Source organism: Rhipicephalus sanguineus, chromosome 1 (assembly GCF_013339695.2).
Source record: "Rhipicephalus sanguineus isolate Rsan-2018 chromosome 1, BIME_Rsan_1.4, whole genome shotgun sequence".
NCBI classification, from domain to species: Eukaryota; Metazoa; Arthropoda; class Arachnida; order Ixodida; family Ixodidae; genus Rhipicephalus; species Rhipicephalus sanguineus.
Genome location: NC_051176.1, coordinates 8860882 through 8875135, shown reverse-complemented (window position 1 = coordinate 8875135; position 14254 = coordinate 8860882).

The window sequence follows — 14254 nt, the reverse complement described above, 5'->3', positions numbered from 1 at the left end:
CTTTCCGTGTACGTCACACGTATTCGATTGGTCTTCTTAAAAATCTCAGCATACCAGAAAAGAATTGGTGTAACGGCGACCACGTCGGGCTGTGTCAAATCGAGTTCGGCCCCTTGAGACTCCCTTGTCTGTTTCGTACAAACAAGTGTCACGCTTGGGCTTACTGTAAGTGCCTTCTCGAAGACTGGCCAACCGTTAGCAACAACGGCTGCTCCTCATCGAACAATAGCAAAGACGCTGCCAACGGCTACTTTCTGCGTCGTCCCGGCGGGCACTCGAGCACGCCACCAGGCTGAGCGACAAGGCAGGAAATTGCTACCAGAAAAAAGACGAAGAGCAGAGAGGTCAGAAGGCGGCTGGAGATCGTCGTCCAAGGCCAACTCCAGAGTGCTGTATTTGCAGCAGCTGGGAAGACCTTGCGATCAAGTAAGCAGAAACACGCGGCGACGCGCATGAAAGCTTCTTGGGGCAATTAAGAAGCTATGGACGTGTGGCAATTCCACAGAACTGTGGGAGCATCAACTGGCTAACTTCTCCAGGAATATAACCTTGTACACAAACACGAATATCGAGTAATGTGCGGACGGAGGAGCAGTGACCGGCGTATCACGACATAGACTGCAACTCACACATACAGTGCGGAGGTTGTCGGTTCGGCTACCACCGGCGGCAAGCAGTTCCATTGGCGAGTAGCCTATTCCTTCTACAATTAGCTTGCCTTCTCCTTCCTTTCAATGACATATTAGCTGCATATGATTGGCCGAGTACCCATTACTCGTCCGCAAGGTGATTCGCGCAACTGCACGCTTGGTAATGGTTGGACAGCTCTACACCACCAACTCGTTGCGCAATTCGTTTGTATTGACGCCTGGTGCCATTCCGCGAAGCAATATTACATGCGTTAAGAATGCTGCACCCACTCCATGACATTCTTACAGCGTTTCTTTTACAAAGAACTTTCAAGCGCTGGCGTGGCTCTATGGTACAACACCTGCTTGCCACGCAGAAGTCCGAGGTTCGATTCGCACCCGTGCCAAACAGTTTTATTATTAAATGCGAAGCATTTCTTAGCGGACCTTTGGCACTTTGAGCGTTTCTATCTATCTGTCTATCTATCTATCGATCTAGCCGCCTACGTCTGGGTGCTCTCATGATCGCCTCTTTAACTTCGTGTAGACCATAATTGGCATAGGAGGGTAAGAATATTTCACAAATATGACTGTCGGTTCATGATATGAATAACGTGAAAATCCCTGTCGCGTATGTCGTCAAACCCTCTCCTCCAGACACGTCTGGCACATACCCGTTTACCACGGACCGCGTTGTACGGGTATACGGCACAGGTGATTGACAGTTCATATCAACCCAGGAACAACATGAACAGACATAGGTAATTTAAATGCGAGAGCGTTAAGAAAAACCGACATCGGCAGCTTTGACAGAACTATTAGAAAGAATAACAATTGCAATCCCAGCAGGAATCGAACCCAAGCATTTTGCGTGGAAATCAGGTATTCTACCGCAGAGCCACGCCAGGTCTATAAACTGGTTTGGAAAAACAGCCTATGCAGGCGTACTGTCGATGCAACGTCAATTGCGTTTGTGGTGCTGGCTATCTAGTTTTACAAGAAAGCAACAAACACTACATATGTACTCCTACGGTACAGGCCTCATATCAGATTAAAGTCGGTGGTTCCAGGGTTGGCTCCGCTTTTAGAGGAGTGTATTAAACGTTACATTTGTATTCCTATGATTCATTGTTCGGTCCAGGATGGATACGTCAACGAAAGTTGCGTATGATATTCACATGATTGCACCATAAAGTGCACTTAGTTTCGATAATACTGACGTATCTACTCTAACGTAAGGGCCTGGTAAACCGACGATGTGCATACAGCTACTACACTAACAAAAACACGTCGATCCACGTGGCAGCGCTTGGTTCGAAACCATAAAATACAGCTTAGAAGTACTCGCCGACTGCTTCGCATGAAACCGATTCCCACAACGCGTGGGATCTACCGAATTTTTTATTTATTTTTTTCCCTCTATCTGGAATTTGCGCTCACGGACAACACTGATTTTGCGCTCACAACCAACGACGCCGACGCCGGAATTTTTCCGAAACAGGCTCTTTAACGCTGTCGCGTTAAAAATTCTTGGGGCACGGGATGTCGCTGGAGGCAACGTTTCGACGTGCGGTCTTCTTGCAGCCTTGAAGAAGAAAAGCGCTGGAGGCAACGCTTCGACAAGCGGTCTTCTTCAATGCTGCAACTGCACTTGCAGCCTTGCAGAAGAAAAGCGCTGTAGGCAACGCTTCGACAAGCGTTCTTCTTCAAGGCTGCAAGTGCAGTTGCAGCCTTGCAGAAGAAAAGCGCTGGAGGCAACGCTTCGACAAGCGGTCTTCTTCATTGCAGCAACTGCACTTGCAGCCTTGCAGAAGAAAAGCGCTGTAGGCAACGCTTCGACAAGCGGTCTTCTTCAATGCTGCAACTGCACTTGCAGCCTTGCAGAAGAAAAGCGCTGGAGGCAACGCTTGGACAAGCGGTCTTCTTCAATGCTGCAACTGCACTTGCGGCCTTGCAGAAGAAAAGCGCTGGAGGCAACGCTTGGACAAGCGGTCTTCTTCAATGCTGCAAATGCACTTGCAGCCTTGCAGAAGAAAAGCGCTGGAGGCAACGCTTGGACAAGGGGTCTTCTTCAATGCTGCAACTGCACTTGCGGCCTTGCAGAAGAAAAGCGCTGGAGGCAACGCTTGGAAAAGCGGTCTTCTTCAATGCTGCAAATGCACTTGCAGCCTTGCAGAAGAAAAGCGCTGGAGGCAACGCTTCGACAAGCGTTCTTCTTCAAGGCTGCAAGTGCAGTTGCAGCCTTGCAGAAGAAAAGCGCTGGAGGCAACGCTTCGACAAGCGGTCTTGTTCATTGCAGCAACTGCACTTGCAGCCTTGCAGAAGAAAAGCGCTGTAGGCAACGCTTCGACAAGCGGTCTTCTTCAATGCTGCAACTGCACTTGCAGCCTTGCAGAAGAAAAGCGCTGGAGGCAACGCTTGGACAAGCGGTCTTCTTCAATGCTGCAACTGCACTTGCGGCCTTGCAGAAGAAAAGCGCTGGAGGCAACGCTTGGACAAGCGGTCTTCTTCAATGCTGCAAATGCACTTGCAGCCTTGCAGAAGAAAAGCGCTGGAGGCAACGCTTGGACAAGGGGTCTTCTTCAATGCTGCAACTGCACTTGCGGCCTTGCAGAAGAAAAGCGCTGGAGGCAACGCTTGGAAAAGCGGTCTTCTTCAATGCTGCAAATGCACTTGCAGCCTTGCAGAAGAAAAGCGCTGGAGGCAACGCTTCGACAAGCGGTCTTCTTCAAGGCGTCAAGTGCACTTGCAGCCTTGCAGAAGAAAAGCGCTGGAGGCAACGTTTAGACAAGCGGTCTTCTTCAATGTTGCAACTGCACTTACAGCCTTGCAGAAGAAAAGTGCTGGAGGCAACGCTTGGACAAGGGGTCTTCTTCAATGCTGCAACTGCACTTGCAGCCTTGCAGAAGAAAAGCGCTGGAGGCAACGCTTCGACAAGCGGTCTTCTTCAATGCTGCAACTGCACTTGCAGCCTTGCAGAAGAAAAGCGCTGGAGGCAACGCTTCGACAAGCGGTCTTCAATGCTGCAACTGCACTTGCAGCCTTGCAGAAGAAAAGCGCTGTACGCAACGCTTCGACAAGCGGTCTTCTTCAATGCTGCAACTGCACTTGCAGCCTTGCAGAAGAAAAGCGCTGTAGGCAACGCTTCGACAAGCGGTCTTCTTCAATGCTGCAACTGCACTTGCAGCCTTGCAGAAGAAAAGCGCTGGAGGCAACGCTTCGACAAGCGGCCTTCTTCAAGGCTGCAACTGCACTTGCAGCCTTGCAGAAGAAAAGTGCTGGAGGCAATGCTTCGACAAGCGGTCTTCTTCAATGCTGCAAGTGCAGTTGCAGCCTTGAAGATGAAAAGCGCTGGAGGCAACCTTGGCTCCAACGACACCTAAGGATTTTTTTCATTGCTTTGCATGAGCATGTAGCACAGTCAGTTCGGGCTATCCGCAGTTGTAGCAATGAAATAATCGCTACATATTGCCACAGAAAGCGCTCCTAGTGCTTTGCACACCACTCTGCATTGCAGGCGCCGCGAACCAAGCGAAACGCTCACAGCCCCGTTACGACAAGGGAAGCCAGACGCAGTGCACGTGGCAGCTCTGCATGCTTCTGCCACTACCTGCAGAAGTTCGTCCGCTCCTGCCTCAATTTCCAACGCTGAAAACCTTCAACGCACGTGTCACCAGTCGGTCTACAACCATTACCTTGCCCAAACCGTCCGTTTCGGCTCGTGGGCATCGATTTGTATGAACCACTTCCCCTGACGTCGCCTGGTAACCGCTGGGCCATCGTCGCTGTTGACCATCTCACGCGATACGCCGAAACCGCCACCCTCCCAGCGCCTACAGCGCGCGATCTTGCCTCCTTCCTGCTAGGCCGATTCATGCTGCGTCATGGTCCACCCCAGGAGCTTCTCAGCGATAGAGGCCGTGTCTTCTTGTCGGAAGTCGTCGAAGACATTCTCAAAGAGTGCCGTACTGTTCACCGCAAAACTACTGCTTACCACCCGCAGACGAATGGCCTAACCGAACAATTTCACCGCACGCTCGGCGACATGCTCTCAATGAACGTCGCTGCCGATCACACAAATTGGGATGCCATTGTGCCCTTCGTCACCTACGCCTAAAATACCGCCCCTCAGAGCACTAGTGGTTTTTCACCCGTGTTCCTATTGTACAGAAGGCACCCGTCGCACACCATGGACACGATACTTGCATACAAGCCGGATCCATCTGAATGTGCGCCTATTTCTGACACAGCCAGGCTTGCTGAAGAGTGTCGCGAGCTTGCAAAGGCCTTTACAACGCACGAACAAGAGCGGCAGAAGAGCCTTCGCGGTGGCGCCACCACTTCTGAGTCCACGTTCCTCCCTGGAGCGCTCGTTTGGCTCTCAGTCCCTACCAGTGCAACTGGCCTCTCTTCAAAACTACTGCCGCAATACGAGGGCCCCTACCGGGTCGTCGAGCGCACATCCCCGGTCAACTACCTGATCGAACCCATGGAACCATCTTCGGACATGCGCCGTGGAGGGCGCAACATAGTCAACGTGGAGCGCCTCAAGGCCTACTATGACCCACTCATAGTGGCAAGCTCTTAGGTCGCCAGACAGCTCCCTTTTTATACCCGGGGTAATTGTGGCGAAGCCTTGGTACTGTTTAACGGTTGCGCTATCCAGCGGCTTCTAGTGGGTCGTCCTCTTCTGAACGCCGCTCGCGCTCAGAGTCGGTGCTTTTGCCTTGACTGTCGCCATTGCGCATTGTCGCTGAGTGCCGTCCAATAAACAGCTTAACAATTTTCAACAGTTGCGCAGAAAGCGTTCCACAGACTGTTCGCAGCCGTTTTCATGAGGGATGCGATGCGGGCTTGTTGGTAGCACACTTTCAGTAGGTTTCCTTGTAGCGCACATAAAATAGTTGTCAATAATATTGTGTCTAACAAAGAAAAACGAGCCCCTTAAACATTCCCCGTTCCTTCAGGACAAAAAGGCAGACACAGAGAGCCATAACTTGCAACAATGGTTTATTTTCGGAAGTCAGCGTACCTTAATGGACTCGTCTCACGAGTCACAGCCACGTGATCATGGTGAACAAAGCGAAAAATACACTGATATGCCAAGGTATGCGCAGATATTCTCATTCTTTGTCTGACGGCGCTTGCTGATGCACATATCTCCAAGCGCAGCTTCTATTATAAGCCCAGTTAGTTCACATTTGCTACTACATCTTACCTTCCCTATTGCAAAACCCAGCGCCACTGGGTACCAGCGTCCAGTGCCATGCCTGATTATGGGCCCAACGTCGCGCTGGATACTGGGCCGCAGGAGCGGCGTTTTACTGGGAGGCGCTGGGTACTCAAGCGCAAAACGGCTCTACAGCGTTAAAACCGCGGCGCCTACGTTCCCTGCATAAATATATTAGTAAAGAAAGTCATATAGAAAGCATTAGTGCAACACAAATAGAAAAAAAAAAGCCGTATGAAAAAAAAAAACTATTCCACGAGAATTCGAACTCGCCACCTCTCAAGCTCCAAGCGAGTACTCTACCACTGCGCCACGCTGAAACACGTCGACGTCGCTCTAAAAGGGCTTGTCAATACAGTAAGACAGCGTTTCGTTCCATATTTCGGTGTCGCGTATTCAAGGAAGACGCGATCTTCCTTTCCAAATCACGCTTGCTTCTGTATTCATCATCATCATCATCAGCCTGTCTACGCCCACTGCAGGACAAAGGCCTCTCCCATGTTTCGCCAATCAACCCGGTCCTGTGATTTCTGCTGCCACGTTATACCTGCAAACTTCTTAATCTCATCTACCAACCTAACTTTCTGTCTCCCCCTCACGCGTTTGCCATCTCTTGGAATCCAGTCAGTTACCCTTAATGACCACCGGTTATCCTGCCGACGTGCTACGTGCCCGGCCCATATCCATTTCTTCTTCTTGATTTCAACCATGATGTCCTTAACCCCCGTTTGTTCCCTGACCCACTCTGCTCTCTTCCTGTCTCTTAAGGTTACACCTATCATTTTCCTTTCCATCGCCCGCTGCGTCGTCCTCAATTTAAGTTGAACCCTCTTTGTAAGTCTCCAGGTTTCTGCTCCGTAGGTAAGTACCGGTAAGATGCAGCTGTTATATACCTTCCTCTTGAGGGAAAAGCGGTAGATTACCATTCATGATTTGATAATGCTTGCCGAATGAGCCCCAACCCATCCTTATTCTTCTAGTTATTTCACTCACATGATTCGGCTCCGCGGTTACTACCTGTCCAAAGTAGATGTACTCCTTTACAACTTCCAGTGTCTCGCCACCTATCGCAAAGCGCTGTTCTCTGCCAAGATTGTTCCACATTACTTTAGTTTTATGCATATTAATTTTCAGACCTACTCTTCTACTTTCCGTATCCAGTTCAGTGATCATGAGCTGTAATTCGTCTCCCGCGTTACTCATCAATGCAATGTCATCAGCGAATCGTAGGTTACTGAGATACTCTCCATTAACTCTTATCCCTAACTCTTCCCAATCTAGGGCCCTGAAAACCTCCTGTAAACACGCGGCGAATAACATTGGCGAGATCGTGTCTCCCTGCCGTACGCCCTTCTTTATTGGGATTCTGTCGCTTTCTTTGTGGAGGACTATAGTGGCTGTGGATCCGCTGTAGATTTCTTCCATTATGTTTATATAGGCTTCGTCGATGCCTTGATTCCGCAGTTCCTGCATGACTGCTGATATCTCCACCGAATCAAATGCCTTCTCGTAATCTATGAAAGCTATGTATAGGGGTTGGTTGTATTCCGCGCATTTCTCTATCACCTGATTGATAGTATGAATATGGTCTATTGTTGAGAATCCTGTACGAAATCATGCCTGGTCCCTTGGTTGATTGAACTCTAATGACGTATTAGTTCTGTTAGCAATTACTTTTGTAAATAGCTTGTAGACAACGGACAGTAAGCTTATGGGCCTGTAATTTTTCAGGTCCTTGACGTCCCTTTTCTTCTGTATTATACACAAACAAAGGGTGGCCAGCAACGAATGAAATGCCCAAACTGGGAAGAGCGCTAGGTTTCTTTAAGAATTCCCGTTTTAACTCCGAAAAATATCAAATGGATCGAGGAGCAGGGTACAGTTTGACGGCTGTTACTGCCGATTTTTAACAGCCGTTTCTCGCCCTTGCTAATGATGAACATGTACAGAAGCTTTATGATGACTCGTTCGATAAACACGCGCCTACATGAATTCATACTGAGTATACTCTAAGAAAAGATCGAGTAAAAAGGGCGTCTTTTTGTCCCACAACGATAATCGTCATTTATTTTGCCTTCCTTTCCTTGCACTATCGCCGCGCGCCCGGCACTTTCCGGTCACGAACGACATGCGCGCTATCAGCGTGACATAGCATTCTTGGCAGGAAAGTGGCCAGCGCCGAGTTTTCAAGAAAGGAAACGCAAGCAAGCCAGATGACGATTATTGTTGTGGGACAAAAAGACGCCCTTTTTACTCGATCTTTTCTTAGAGTGTAGTTTTCTCGCGCGAGCGACGATATTACTGCGGGGCGGGCGTGTCTGTATTCTGACTTGCAGTTCTATCGATACGTACATCTATAAAACCGCTCCGCAAAAAGAAATACAATTAGTTGAAAAAAGATGCCGGTGTGTTAGTTGACTAACGTGTACCTGTTGACAGGTATGTGTTCTGACGTATGAGTCAGAGAAGTAGCGGCGAGTGCGGCCGGCTGCTTTCGGTGAGTGCGTTTGTTGCTGAAAGCGCGTCGCATCGATGGTCATCGCTCCTAGTGCGGACACCGTACACAATAAAAAATGGTCAATTTAGGTTAACGGATGTCCAGACTATACTTTACAGTAAATATTACACGTTCGAATTGCGTGTACTTAAACCAAGAAGCGCCGGTGGCATGTAGACGGACTCGGCCGGTACGCTAGGCCTAACACTCGCTGGGAGCCGCACTGGGTAGAACCGATCTCGGCGCAGATGAGTTGCGATGGTTGAAGTTTCTGCATTTTAGCCTCGAAACCTTTTTAACTGTTACCTAACGTATGGCTGAAGTAAGTGGAAGTGAAAGAATTGCCCGAGATGCGCTTCCGGTGTGGCGATATCGATCGACGGCTGTTTTTCTGGCCTCCGTTGGGAGGGGTCGCGAAGCCAGCGCTCATTTACTTCTTGCCAACTGCACGGCGATGTAACGATTTGCTCTGTATGTTTAGACCAACGCCTCCAGACGTATATACATTACAATATGAAGTCATTACCGCCACACATCACGGATGCAAAACTGATATATATATATATATATATATATATATATATATATATATATATATATATATATATATATATATATATATATATATATATGAGCGGCATACAGAAAATGTGTATTCATTGCTGCTACGTACGTGCTCCACAAAAATTAACGACAATTGGCACTGCATGAATAAAAAAAGCGTGGTAGAAAGCAAAATGATCAGTGTTGGCTGCTTTGGGTTATTAACATGTTTTTCTCCAGATTCGACAGGGAAACATTAATAGTGACCGTCAGTGCACATGTATATCACACGTATACCATGAAAATAGTGCGCATCTCCTGGTCTTTTTCTGCCAAGCTAGAATTTGTGACACGTGTTTGGGACCCATTAGGATAGCATCTATCGGTACCATCGAATCAGACATTCGATATTCAACGATACCAAAGCATTCCGCCGCGCACGATACTGAAAGCAGCGCGCGGCACTGGCAGAACAGTGCAGACTCCAGTATATGCCAGCGCACGCCTGTGAGAATTGCAGCGTCTCCAGCGCTTCCCAGTGAGCGCCAGCGTCACAGCGGCAAAGCCAGTTGCTCTACCAGTGCGACCCAGCGCTTTCACAGTGCTTTCACCAGAGTCCCAGTGAATTCGAGCGTGTACCAGTGTTCCCAGTGCGGTCCAGCGCCAAGAAACGTACTGGTATCACGCTGGGGCTACTGGAACGGCGCTGGTTTTTTGGTGGACTGAAAGAGAGGCGAGCATTCATGCTGATTACGACGGAGTGCGAGCAAACCATCACATGCAAATTTTCGCCACCGAATAAGTTCGCCACTGAAACCAACACAGTTGAAACCAGCAAAAACGAAATTGGCGGGAAAAGCACAAAATTTCGCTCTTGCGGGAATTTCGTTGGCGCGAGAATGCGGCAGGAAAGACATGAAATTTACAAAAAAACACATTTTATTTCCAAAAGTCAGTAAGTTTGCTTTGGCGGGCCTCACCATGCAGAAATTTCATGCCTCTCGATCGGGAATCTCGTTTGCCACGGCACAAACTTCGCCCCATGCACTGGTCAGTGACGGCGGCACTGCACTGTCACCAGTACCGTCATCAAGTGCACCTACAGGCGAACCTTCTTCCTGCTCGGCTGGATCAGCGTGGATGAGCGCAGAATCGTGGACAGCGAGCTGCACGCAACGCCGAATTAGAGTGTACTAGAATAGGGGAGTGCTCGGAATGGCCGCAGCACCAATGTACAGAAAGTGAAGCCCAAACAGGGTCAATCCGCCTGTGGCGCTGCGATCAGTAGTCTGCAATGTGTCGTCGTTTAAGAGTTGCGCGCGGCTTCGCCAAAGTGGAGCAGGGGTAGAATTCCCGCTTCCCACTCAGAAGGCCCGGGTTCGAATCGCAGCTGTAGATGGCGGCTTTTATTTTTAGTGTCACCTTTTATAAGTGCATTGATTTTCCTTTGTTTCATAAAACTAGCTTCTGTTGCTACGTATTGTTACAAAAAGTAACGTGAAGTGTGAATTCTTGTTTCGAATCTCATATTCGCTAAAATCTCCGAGGCCCTACTTTACGTTTTTGTTCAATCCCGGGCGGTGCCGCTGCAAATAACTACGCTCAACGTCAAATTTCTTCTATTTTACTTCACACTTTGCGTTACTTTTTGAATGAACACGTAGCAACTGAAGGTAGTTTTAAGAAACAAAGGAAGACCAATACAGCTATAAAAGGTGATATTAAGAATCGAAACCCACCATCTACAGCTGCGATTCGAACCCGGGCCTTTTGAGTGAGAAACGGGCATTCTACCCCTGCAGCACTTCGGCGGAGCCGCGCGCAACTCTTAAAAAAACGACATATTGCAGACTACCGATCGCAGCGCCGCAAGCGGAATGACCCTGTTTGGGCTTCACTTTTCGCAGCTCGTTCCGGGCACTCCCCTGTTCAAGTACACGCTAGCCGAATTCTTCGGCGATGTCCATTTTTTTCCTGCCCTTTCCCACCTCACTGATGATTGCAGCCTTATTTCCAGCGTGATGAACTTTCGCTTTTTCGTTGGAGGTAGAGTCACTAGAAAAATTTCAGAGTATCGCATCTGTTTTCCGCGCGCCGCCGCCGACGCGATTGGCTTGCTCGCATCACGCGACCTCTCGCCGCCATATCCCTTCCAAGCGCTTTGGGTGCAGGCGCGTTCAATGCAGGGCGTGGCCGGACATTTAGCAGTACCACGGTCCCCCAGAAGTACTTCGTCGCTTTTTTAAACGCGTCATGCAGACAGGGGCGTAAGCATACATTTTTTTCGGAGGGGGGGGGGCATCTCGTTGATCTGATATGGGGGCCTGGCATGCAGATTTGGTCGAGTGTCATTTCGTGCTAAAGCTTTCGGGAGGAGAGGGGGGGGCACGGGCCCGGTGCGCCACCCCCTGGCTACGTCACTGCATGCAGATGCCAGAAGAGAGTAGCTCATCAGCAATCGAAGGTTACTGGTGAGCTAACCTGGGAATCTCGTTTATTTTTGCATGCCGTGTCTACGTGGCTGCATAGTTGGCAGGAATGAATTCGCCCCCCCCCCCTCGAATAACACTCCTTCTTGCAGTGAACTACAGTAACTTTGCTGGAAAAGATCTTATGCAACAGGATACTTCACCTTTTCGGTTCGCTATGGTCAGCGATATTGAAAACTACATATCTTTCTATTTGCTCGGCTGTTTATATCTCGATCTGTTGAACAGATTACGCATGCTATCCGAGTTATAAGCGTGTCACGCACGAGAGCGAAATCGAAGATTTATTAAAATATTAACTGTTTACTGGTATACCTTGAACGCAATTGTGGCATGATCATTTTCCATTGCGCAAAACAGAAGCGTGGAACTCTCTTGATAAACATGGTATAAGGCAATGTTATCAAGCGTATTTTTAAATTTGTTGCAAAAAAAGTACTGCTAATGCTGCATTGCGCCGAGCGTACCCTTAAAATACTGTTTAGTTGGTGAGAAATGGTCACAGAAAAAGAAAAGGCAGATCCCACTCATTGAGGGGGTCGATTTTATGCGAGCCCAAGGTCTATATACATAGTTTGTTGCAGTAGCAGGCGCTTTAAAAATTCAGGGATGTGCTATTTCTGATCAAAAGAACATAAAGCACCGTGCCGAGGAAGTTTTAATAAGAGTGCATTATGAAAAAAAAAAGTGCAGCAGTGCAGAAACCGAACCCCAGCTGTTTACGCGCTGGCAACGCAAAAAAAAAAAAAGTTTGTCGCAACACAGCAAAATATTTGCAAATTCAGTGCAACGTTGGGAATATTAAGGAGACAAGAAATAGGAAATGAAACAATTAAGTAGTGATGTATATCATTTTTGATGGCCTATTTTCGATGTATCGCAAGATAAGATGCACCTTACCTACCGCACGCCGATTCGCCCGTGCGTTCGGCTGCTGGCGTTCCGAATCAAGACATAAATACGTCGCGCACAACTTCCACTTACCGTACACACACAACTTGTATTACAAATATCAACCAGTTGAACAGCAAGCATGGTGCGCAAGCAAGCTATGCATCAGCGATCAGTCGAGGGACGCAATGTTGAATGTTCTGGATGTTGTTCGATAACGTTCTCGAGTGCAGCGAGCTTGAACACCGACTGCAAAGCTAGCGCAAACAGTCAAGCTTCACCAAATGTCGAAGTAAATGGCATCTCGCACAATGTCACTGCGCTAATGCAACTATGTTTACAGCTCCGGACCTAGCGAACACATCGGGCGTGACACGAAAAGAGACCGATGAAACCATATGAAGAGAGTTCGCGAGCACATGGAAACATTCGCCGTACGTTTCATTAGTTCTACCGCTAACCATGCAGTCGTTCCATACCTGTCGATGAATCGAAATCACTTCTAATATCCTCTTGAAGAAACACATACACATAATGCCATTCCGACGAGCATAACACGACACCGAGGCTAAAAGATCGGTCACATCTCAACACACGCTAGTAACGCGCCGGACGGTCTGGAAGGGAAATGGCCGCCGCCGCCCAATGTTGCCCGCGTGCAGCCTACCTTTGCGGTACTCTGATTTTCGAGTGACTCTAGTAGGAGGCGGCATCTTCGCAGGCAGCGAAATCGGACGAAGCAATCGCAACACACAGTTCACTTTGCACAAAGCGACCAAGCAAACGCTCTACAAATGGCTCCACACTCGCGACCCTGTGCGCGCGAAGCCGACAAAGCGAAGCACAGAGCCAAGCCAACTAACGAAACTCCATGAGGAATGTGGATTTGGCTACGTAGTCCGCGCTAACGAGCAGGTGTTCCGGCAAGCCATCATCATCATCATTGTAGCCAGCTATATGGTTTTTTGTAAACAATGATGGCGGCTGCTTCTCGAGTGCGGTGTAGCGATAGTTTTGCACAATTTAAGTGTTGCATGAATGTATTTCAGCAGTTTTCGAATGTAGTTAATGTTGCCTGAGTAGATTATTTGCGCACTCGTGTTTCAAAAATTTCGTTAATGAGGGACTGCGGTAGGAATATCCTTCGTAGTCGCGAGTTCCGAAAAGCTCCTATGGGCGTTCGCCGGTGCTCCGAAAATATTACGTTGCGGTGAGAATTTCGTTTCCTCGGGATTTCGTTATCGCGGGTTTCGACTGTAGCGCAAAACCGCCGCTACTCTTTCTGGTGCGCCAGATTTCCAGACGTGTACAGGAAGAAGGTGTGAAGACGAATTGTCAGGGTGTTGACGTTCTCAAGAAATGTAAGCTTCAGCGTTCGAAATTACCTGTTAAAAGCGTTGCTTCGTACCTTTTTAAAAGTGCACTGTCTGTAGTATCAGCTGTTAAGAAGGGAGATTCGCAGTGTTTTCACGTGGCAGCTACGAGGAAAAAGCAAGTGATGCCATAAACGCCGTGTTTAATTAAGACAAAGAAATTTCAGTGCCTTAAGATTTTACCGTGACATGAAGCTAGAGGGCGTATTGAAAGGAATTGGGAAAAGTAACAATACCAGTCTCGATGTATCTTTTAGCGCCACAACGCATAAAGAAGGCGTCATGGTAATTGAGAAGGGCACATGGCAGAAGGCCGTTGCATGTTATTTTTTAGACAAGCTACACCTACTCGAGTTTAAGGATCCCTCCATCACGAAAAATTCACAAGTTCTCGCGTTGGTAGAGGCTAACCCAAACAAATAACTTAATGCCTTCTCAGCTGATGTGAAGGACCTGTGTTATTCTTTGCCGCAAAATGAATTGTTGTGTTCAATCATGTGTAGTTGAATTGGGGGACGTAAGGTTCAGTACGAAAGCAGGAGCTAGCAGTGCACATTTTTCGAGCATTTCCACATGTACAGTGCGCTTCAAATGAAACCCGA